We start from the raw sequence: 10,000 nt of genomic DNA, 5'->3' as shown, positions 1-10,000 counted from the left end.
TCCATTCCTCAATTAAAGCTCCCGCACTCCTGTTGTCTCCATTATAGAGGCAGAAAGCCACCGTCACCTGTGGAAACTCGAATGTGTTAATGTGTTGTTTTGAAAGTATAATGTGTTGAGTAATCTTGCCGTTTCATCTTGTGCCCGTTTGATCTCGTGGCAGTGGTACGGTACAGACGGTGCAATAACAGAACAGGCCCTGAGTGTTAGAGTCGGAGTGTTTGGGCAGGGGCTGGAGACTCGTTGATGCCTCAAGCTGCAGGAGAACCAAAACACTGAACAGTCCAAGGACAGAGAGGCGCGAGGAAAACAAAAGAACCTTTGAGGTTTTCTATGAGTGGTTCGCCCTCCGGGGAACCTTTTTCTGATTTTAGTTTGCACCTTGTCACAGACAGCTTTTGGGGAAATCTGTGTTCTTTGAAAGGCAGTTTTACTGCTGCAACACCGTCTTCCAAAAGCTTCTCTCCTGAGGGCTGTATCAAGGTTTATAAGTATTCAGTGGAAATCATTATCCCTGCCACTCTTTATATGGGAAAAGTTTTATGTCCTGGCTCCTGCACAGTATTCATAGGAATGAATTTGTTTACAATCTAAACCACTTCAGGAAAATGTTTGTGTCCACTGGATGATGATCCTGGTTTATTCCTGTGTAGTGCATTTATTTCCGTTCTTCTGGATAACGCCATAAGGCTTCACTGTCAGATCTTGTGAGATCTTTGTCATGGGTACATAAGAACAGAACATCAGCAATGACAAAACTCCACCTCATTCACTAGTCCCCTCTCCCAGCTTCCCTTTTTGTCTTGTCCAGTATCTGCAGGGGCTTGCGGTGTGGATGGAGCGATACGCTGAAACACAACTAGAGGAGTGTCATGGCAACATCAAGGTCATATGATCAACTCCAAGGAAGAACACATGTTGATTAACTCATTTTGAATAAAAGTGTGTAAGAAATAAGTTATAAATCTTGACCTCCAACAAGCGGCCATTTTGAATTAAACTTCCCATAAGCTGGTGGTCCACCTCGGGCCCTGTAATATCTGAGAAACAGTCGAGGTTACGTAAAATTTGGGGGGGAGGCAGAGACGAAAAACAAACGGAAAGATATAAATAGCCCGTGCATATCTGTGGGGGATTATGGGTCCCCCACAGACTGCTTGTTTGTAGAGGCTATCATCTCTCATCTGAGTGGGACTGGGGTGTGTTTGTGTGTTTTGGGGCTAAATGCAGCCAACGTAGCCAAAAGCTGCCCCCCTCCCGTGTGTGAGGCGAGATAAGATCTCTTTACGCACATCCAAAAGATCTAGGTTAGAGGATCAGAGGGCACACACACACACACACACACACACACACACACACACACACACACACACACACACACACACACACAGGAGATCACACCAGGAACCCTTGCAGAGTGTATCTCCCCCACCCCAAAAACTCAGCAGGATTCTCTACAGGAAATGAAGAGCCTGCAGATGAAACAACTCCAGATAGATACAGATACGCACACACACACACATACACACACACACACACACACACACACACACACACACACACACACACACACATACACACACACACACACACACACACACGCACACAAACACGCACACAAACAAACACACACCACTACTATGAACTCCTAAGGAAATTCAAAGCTACAGGCCCCCCCCCCCCCCACAAAAAAACACACACACTCTTGTTGAAGTGAGCTTTACATGCTGAATCTCTCTCTCTCTCAGAGACAAATATATATGTATAGACTCATACACAATGTGTCGAGTGCTACACTTTTCAGCAAATAACTACACACACACACACACACACACACCTACACACACACACTCACACAAACAAAGCCAAATACATTAATCGCTTCACATTATTTAGGCCCTGACACATGTTATCCTCTAAGGCAGGAGAGGATTAAAGGCTTTCTCTATAGCTTCTAATAAACACACCCCAGGATCCCTGCCACGTATGAGCAATGCTTCAGTGCATTAGCTGCTGTTTGGCTCAACCATTCTCACTTTGGTCACTGACTGTTTACTTTAGCCTGTTAGCATGAAAAAGAGCACAGCACCCTCAGCCCAGCCCAGCCCAGCCCAGCCCAAAGCCAGATATGAAATAACAACACCACTAGGGGAGATATGGGTCATCCCACCGCACCCAGAACTGATAGCAGAGCGCTGAGAGATGCTCACTTTTGTCCAGTTCAGGCATACGAAACAACCCGGCATATCTCATGTGTCATATCTCATGTTCTAACTCTATCTATATGGCCATGTAGCGCAATATCTGTTTCTCCAAGAATAGGTATGGCTTGTGTTGACATTTTTAAACAATGTTCTGCACTAATCTGTTACTGTGATCTTTGTTTCTATGAATCCCTTGATGTTTAGTTCTGTGTGATATGAATGTTACATGTCTCATGCAGAGGTGAGGTGGGGTGTTTTTGAGAAGGGGATTTTCTAGAAACTGATGGTAGGTGAGAAAGAGCAACGTGTCCTACACAAAGAGAGAAAGCCTGTCCTCACATTGCTGAAAAAACACACACACACACACAGACACACACACAGACAGACACACACACACACACACACACACACACACACACACACACACACACACACACACACACACACACACACACACACACACACACACACACACACACACACACACACACACACTCCTTGCCTCCTTCCCCACGATATGATCTCAGAAGCCCCTGACCAGGGCAGCCCAGAGATAAATCACTTTTATATTCAAATGGGAGGAAATAGCTCACCAGCACTTAACCATGAACAGATACCCACACACAGAAGGCACCAACAGCACACACCCACAAACACACAGCTTCAAACACCCACGTAGCAATAAAACTCACACACACACAATTGAAAAGTGCTCACACATATTATGTACATGTATGCTAACACTTACAAAAGATCTCTCCCATCACACACACACACACACACACACACACACACACACACACACACACACACACACACACACACACACACACACATAAATACATAGAGAGGTGTGGGTGAAAGAACTCTTGACAGATTGATTGCCATGACCGTCATTATGACTTCACACAAATACAAACATCGGACCACTTTTCTTTGTACCCTCCGCTTACTAGAGCTCTCTCTCTCTCTCTCTCTCTCTCTCTCTCTCTTTACTTGCTCTCATTCCCCCTTTCTTTCCTTTTAGCCTTTTCTTCCCTTTTTCCTCTCTAGTATGATTGATGTGTGGAGAGATGAAGAAGAGTACTGGTGACAACTGTCAGGTTTCAGTTACGGAAGTGTGAGCCTGGACACTGACCTCTAGACACCAAAGAAGCTATCAGATGGCCTAAACACCATCTACATAACACACACACACACACACACACACACACACACACACACACACACACACACACACCCACACAAACACACACAGAGGTGGACTCAAGCAGAGACGTCTCTCTCTTGACTTATGTCTTTCACACAGACATACACACACAAACCCATATACACACATACTCTCACACACAGCCACTCCTTATTTTCTCCAAGAAATATAAACAACCTTCGATGCAGACAGATTCCTTCAGTCACACAAACATAGACCTGTCTGTCTTTCCCTTTCTCCCTCCCTCTCTCTGTCAGAAAAGACATTTGTTTAATTTTAATTGTGTCAGTCTCTCTTTCTCTTTATCTCTCTATCTCTCTCACACACACACAGAGGGATACACAGACACACAGACACACAGACACACACAGAGGGATACACAGACACACACACACACAAGCTATCAAACACACTCCCCATTTGTGCTTCAGCTCAGCTGGTGGTTATCTAGTGGCCTTCCTGAGTGTGGAAATGACAAAGAGGAAATGTAGGGAGTGCCACATCACTGAGACAACAATCAGGAATACATCACACAACAAGTCCCTTTACTGTAATCTGTGTTTGTGTGTGTGTGTGTGTGTGTGTGTGTGTGTGTGTGTGTGTGTGTGTGTGTGTGTGAAAGGGATAGAGGGAGTGAGAGAAATGACACACAGTGAAAATGAAACTAATGTCTTTCGACTTTCCTGCTCTATTCCTGAAAGTATCTTTCCTGGCCTCTTCTTATAAGTTACTTTCTGAGTTGGAAAATATGTGTTTGGACTGTATGCTTGTGCAGGCGCGCTGTGGGCTCTACTAAAATATGTGACGTCATAGCAATATGATATTAGATGATATTTAGAAAAAACTTTATTTCGTTTTTCCGTAGCCAGTACACATTCACTGCCGGAGCACAATTTATGCAAATTACTAGTGGCCTAAAATAGAGCCTTTGAATAGAATAGCCTGTGGCCAACGATGTTCTTAACAATCAATGAATACGTAGAAATTAAATATAATAAAGCACAGAGAGGCAGATTAAACAACAATTGGTCAATATGCTCCATAACTCTTGGGTATGCAGCATGTGTGTGTGTTTGTGTGTTTGTGTGTGTGTGTGTGTGTGTGTGTGTGTGTGTGTGTGTGTGTGTGTGTGTCTGAAAGAGAGAGAGACAGACAAAGAGTAAGGATATTAATATAGACTACATATGGGAAGTGACAAGGTGACAGGACATCTGCCCCTGTCAATCACCCACTAATCCACACACACACCTAAAACCCAAAACAGAAATGTGCCAGTTATAAACACAGTAAGCAATGTGTGTGTGTGTGTGTGTGTGTGTGTGTGTGTGTGTGTGTGTGTGTGTGTGTGTGTGTGTGTGTGTGTGTGTGTGTGTGTGTGTGTGTGTATGTGCAGGGCCGGATTAAGAACACCAGCTAAAGGTCTTGGAGTGACACCTATTCAAAGCACCCGCTCAAAATGATCATGCAGTATTTTAAGGCCATCTAGGAAATGTACCAATTTGCAACCACAAAACAAATGCTACATCCTGACTATCCCACCCTTAACACAACACAACAAATGGACACTTTTGTATAGCAGCATTTCATCAATGACAACTCAGCTACATCAATTGTGAGAAACTAGATGAGGTGATGCTAATCAAAATGTCAAAAACATAACACTCAATAATCCTATCGATCTGAGTTGAGCAAATAGTTAATAACTACGTAGATGAGAGAAAGAGTGAAATCAGACTAGTCACCATCTTCTTATCAATTTATCAACTTATTGGCAAAAGCTACAATCCTAGTTAGGAGGGCCCCAGGGCTTAAGCCCCACTTAGCCCTGTGTGTGTGTGTGTGTGTGTGTGTGTGTGTGTGTGTGTGTGTGTGTGTGTGTGTGTGCGCGTGTGTGTGTGGTGTGTGTGTGTGTGTGTGTGTGTGTGTGTGTGTGCGTGTGTGTGTGTGTGTGTGTGTGTGCGTGTGTGTGTGTGTGTGACTGTGTTCTTCTCTTGCATTGGCCTCAACGTGAAGTGAAACCAACACCAACAGCACTGACTTCTTAACCCCTCAACCCCTCAGTTCACACATCTGTATGTGAAAATACTATTGCTCAACAATCTCAAATGTTGATGACACAAAGATGTTATGCAAGAATGGCAACATCAGTGCATGCGTGTGTGTGTTGTGTGTGTGTGTGTGTGTGTGTGTGTGTGTGTGTGTGTGTGTGTGTGTGTGTTCTTTCCTGTCCTCCTCCCCTGCATTTTTAAGGCCTCTAAAGTTTAAGACAAAGTCATCATTCGTGAAGGAGAGTTTAAGGCAATCAAGTCCTTAACTACTATGAAGGACCACTCATAAAGACAAAAAAGAGAGAGAGAGAGAGATGAGGAGAGAGATAGTGTCTGTGTGTTTGTGTGTGTGTGTATGTGTGTGTTTAGGGTTTCTGATAATCTCTTCAGTGTGTCTGAAGGTCAGCGACCTTGCTATGGGGAAGACAGAGAGAAAGAGAGAGAGAGAGAGAGAGGGAGAGAGAGAGAGAGAGAGAGAGAGAGGGAAGGAGAGAGCAAGGGAGAGAAAGAGAATGGATGACCATTAGGAACTGTACAGAGCTTCCTAACCAGTAATACTCTGATCTGTTTCCTGTATTGTTGGACTGATCCCAAAGCACTTCCTCCTTTGGTCATAGCGCAACCGAAATTAGCTACTGTTCCTGAAACAAATGAAGCCATACCCGACAGGAGGGAGGCATATACGTGTCTGCCATTCCCCTTTATATAAAAAGCAGTGTTTGTCTACATATAGCCTGTTGCCTTTCAAAGGACCCTTTCCTGGTACAGCCCAGAAAAAAACCAGGACAGGGGGACGGTGGTTTCTGAATCCCCTGAGAGTAAGTGGGAAGCTACAACTCAAAGAATCTTGGACACAGTAGTGGGTTTCTAAAGAGTTTTTTTCTGTCTAGATAATACTGATAGTTTTTGTAATGGGCCAAGCCAATTGTTCAAGACAAACACTTAATGATGACACCACCCTGGCCAATGTTTAGTCTGAGGCATGTTGGAAATGGCCCCTCTTTGTTAATTTTTCTTTTCTCTGTGTGTTTGTGTCTTACCAGGACCTTGGAGACCAAGAAGAACAACAGATCGATGTTTTCATTGGTACGTTTGCCACATGTAGCCCGAAAGGGTGTGTGTATATGCGTGTTGGGAGGTGTTTGTGCAAGGGTGTGTGTGTCCAGGGGGAAGTTGTGTATGTGCGTGTGGTTTTTAATCTAGCTAATTTACTAGTAGGGGGTTAGGGGAGTGGCAAGAGACTTTGTGACTCCCCAGCTAGCTGATGACTCTGAAGTGGGTCTTGGCTCAGATACGGGCCAGTTCCGGGTTCGACCCGGCCCAGATGTGGCCCAGATACTGCTCCGATCCGGGCCAGATCGGCCACAGACTCAGCTGCTAACTGGAGCAGTTTGAACACAAGGAGGACAGACAGTGATGGAGATAATTTCCGAACACTGTTAATGACTTAAGAATATAATAATCAAGTGCCTTGTATTATTAATTCCTTGTATGAATCATGTGCTTATGAAAACAGAAACATGGCTTTTCTGTGTTTCTGTGTGCGTGTGTAACTTAGAGTATTAGGTGCCACTTAGTCTGCATATGTACAAGAGCATGTTTAGACCAGAAGTGATAAGAAGGGTCGAACTGTGCTTCTTCCGACCTTGCAAAACTTCCATCCTTGCCTCGGACATCAGAAATCCACCACGTGGTTTTCCCTGCTGAACGCTCAACTTCTGTCTATATAAACCTTGTGTGATGTGTTTATCATTGCTTCACTTTCAGCCTTGTGCTGGGAGTGTGCCCGATTGCAATTGTTGTTTGTCTAATAAATATACTTATATGCAGCTCCGGAGTCCTGAGGTAACTAGGGTGAATTTTCACCTATCAGACAGATTCGCAAGAGATCTGAGCTGAGCGGGAAGCAACAACTCAAAGAATCTTGGATACCAGTAGTGGGTTTCTAAAGATTTATTTTCTGTCTAGACAATGCTTTGTAACGGGCCAAGCCAATTGTTCGTGACAAACACTTAATGATGACACCACCCTGGCCAATGTTTAGTCTGAGGCATGTGGGAAATGGCCCCTCTTTGTTCATTTGTCTTACCAGGACCTTGGAGACCAAGAAGAACTTTGACTTAATCTCTTTCTCTCTATCTCTCTGAAGTGATGCTGTTAGTGCTGTGCCTGTCTCACAGATCATAAAGACTTCTCCTGTTTTGTTTTCGTTTTGTTAAGTTTACATCGTTGGGTGGTGAAGCTGGCCGGCTGGCGGCGCGACGACCCGTTTTCTCTGTGTTTATGGAATTGTGCGGGGGGGTATAAACAGTCAGAGGCGGATCGGCTTTCTGGACAAAATGAGCACACTGCCTGAGAATTCCAGCTTTTCTTGAAAGTGAGACGGGGTCAAAATGCAAAGCTGGCTGGCCAGCCAAACAAGCTGAGCTCATTACCAGCCTAAAGGCAAGTTGCAATCAGGTTTGTGTGTGCGTGTGTATGTGTGTGTGTGTGTGTGTGTGTGTGCGTTGAAAGTATAGACTCTGCAGACTGAGCTGGGGGTCTCCTCTCCATTACCTCATTCTGAATCAAACACATTTATTCATTCACACACACAGACACACACACACAAAATAAACTGATTACCCTAGATATATATAATAAACTGATCACCCTAGATAAATATCTCCACTCATACATACCCATTTCCATTTGGCATCATACACTGGAATAAATCGGGACGTAACCTGGTATAATAAATTAATTTGGGCCACATCGGGGTCGTATCCATACTAGAATAAACTGGTCTCAGCTAGCAAAACGCACTAGGACTCATCGGCTGTTTTGATTCCGTCTGTCTAGTCTCGCAGACCAAGACATTTACAATATGTGTCTGGGGACTTTTGTTACAATATGGCAATGGTTAGCATCTATAGGAAGTGTGAAGCAATTCTAAACCAGTTCACCACCTCATGGAGCAGGAACTCAAAACAGAAGTGCAGATTGAAGCAGAGAATAGCCCTGGGGAGTCACAGGCAGGTCTTTTAAGAGGGCCGCCTAAAAAAGCCTGATGGCACTGGCTTTCAAAGCTTTTAGTGTCCCAGCATATAAACAAGTTGTCACCAGTTGTGTACTCTCATCAGGAGGTGCCACAGTTATATCTGACCCCTCCAGACTGTCAAAGTCAGATGCCCTCACCCATGTGACCCCACCAGGGCTGATGAGGGTCTGTCACATGCCTCAGTGACACCCCAAAGCTCTCTCCTCTCTGTCCTGATCTGCCCCATCTGCCCATGGCTTTTTCTTCTACTAGACTGGCCTTGGGCAGATGCCTTACACTCTTAATTAGCAGGGTTCTGCAAAAGCCTTCTCCCTGTTAGGAGTGTTTTTTTCCTGACTATAGACGTCGGAATGACCTGAAGAGTTTTACATCGACCCACAACTGATCGCATTCCTCGGACACACTTTTATTTCACACAAACATACTGATCTGGAGCCCCTGATGGCAGCTCTGCGATCTCCTCGTTTGTAGGAAGTTGTTTGTATGTTCTTGTGGCCTTTCTCTGTCTACGCATTAGTCAGAATGCATTAAGCTAAGAACAGAATGAAAGGACCTCATTTCCTTTCCGGGTTCAAATACACAACAGTGCTTTAAATACCTGCCTCTGTACATGAAACTCCCTGAGTAGAAACATTTAAAATAGACTGTTGAGTGGGTGTTTTGCTTGAAAACAGTCATGCTCTAGTGGAAAGCAAGGAGTTGCTGTGATCTGATAGGTGATCAGACAAATGAGCCCTCGGTGGTGAGGGGGGGATGCAAGGTCAGTGCGGAGGAGTGCGAGTCACTCGTTTATGTGATGCACTGATGACGCTGAAGAGGGCAAGCGTTTAAGCCGGCGATGGAAAAAAGACACTCAGCGGCGTCACTCTTCCAAGTGGGCCAGAAAACTGTTTGTGCACACATGAGTGTGTGTCTATGTGATGGTGAGGCAATGTTTGTGCGTGTTAGTGACCTTGGGAGTATGTGTGTGCATATTTAAAAAGAGTCAAACTGGAGTTAGGGAGAATGTACGTGTAGGAATGTGTGTGTGTGTGTGTGTGTGTGTGTGTGTGTGTAAACCATGAGATCATCATGAAATAAGAAAAACCACGCTAAAATAAGAAACACTCGGATGTCAGTGATCAATCTTATAGCCGCCTTTATTACAAAAATTGTGTTCGGTCGTCTTACACCACAGACACAAACAAAGCCCACAGCAAACATTTTCTTTCTTTTCAGTCTCAGTCCATTTTTTCACTATAAACAAACTCTTTTTATACAAAAAAAAGGCTTATTTTTTTTACATCACATTCCAGAACCATCTACTATTCTAGTTACCCTACCAACTTCCGGTTTCCTTCCTTATAATCTCACTGGATTTTCTCCAGTGCTTCATCCCTTCCTACTCTGGGCGGAATCGACCAATGACCAGCCAGGAAGAATGTGCAACTCATCCATGATTGGCTGTTCAAATGGTTGGCCCCGCTTCAGAGTCAATCTGCTCTTTCCCTGAACGTAC

The sequence above is a fragment of the Clupea harengus genome, chromosome 21 (assembly GCF_900700415.2).
Source record: "Clupea harengus chromosome 21, Ch_v2.0.2, whole genome shotgun sequence".
Lineage (NCBI taxonomy): Eukaryota > Metazoa > Chordata > Actinopteri > Clupeiformes > Clupeidae > Clupea > Clupea harengus.
This window is presented reverse-complemented; position numbering follows the sequence as displayed.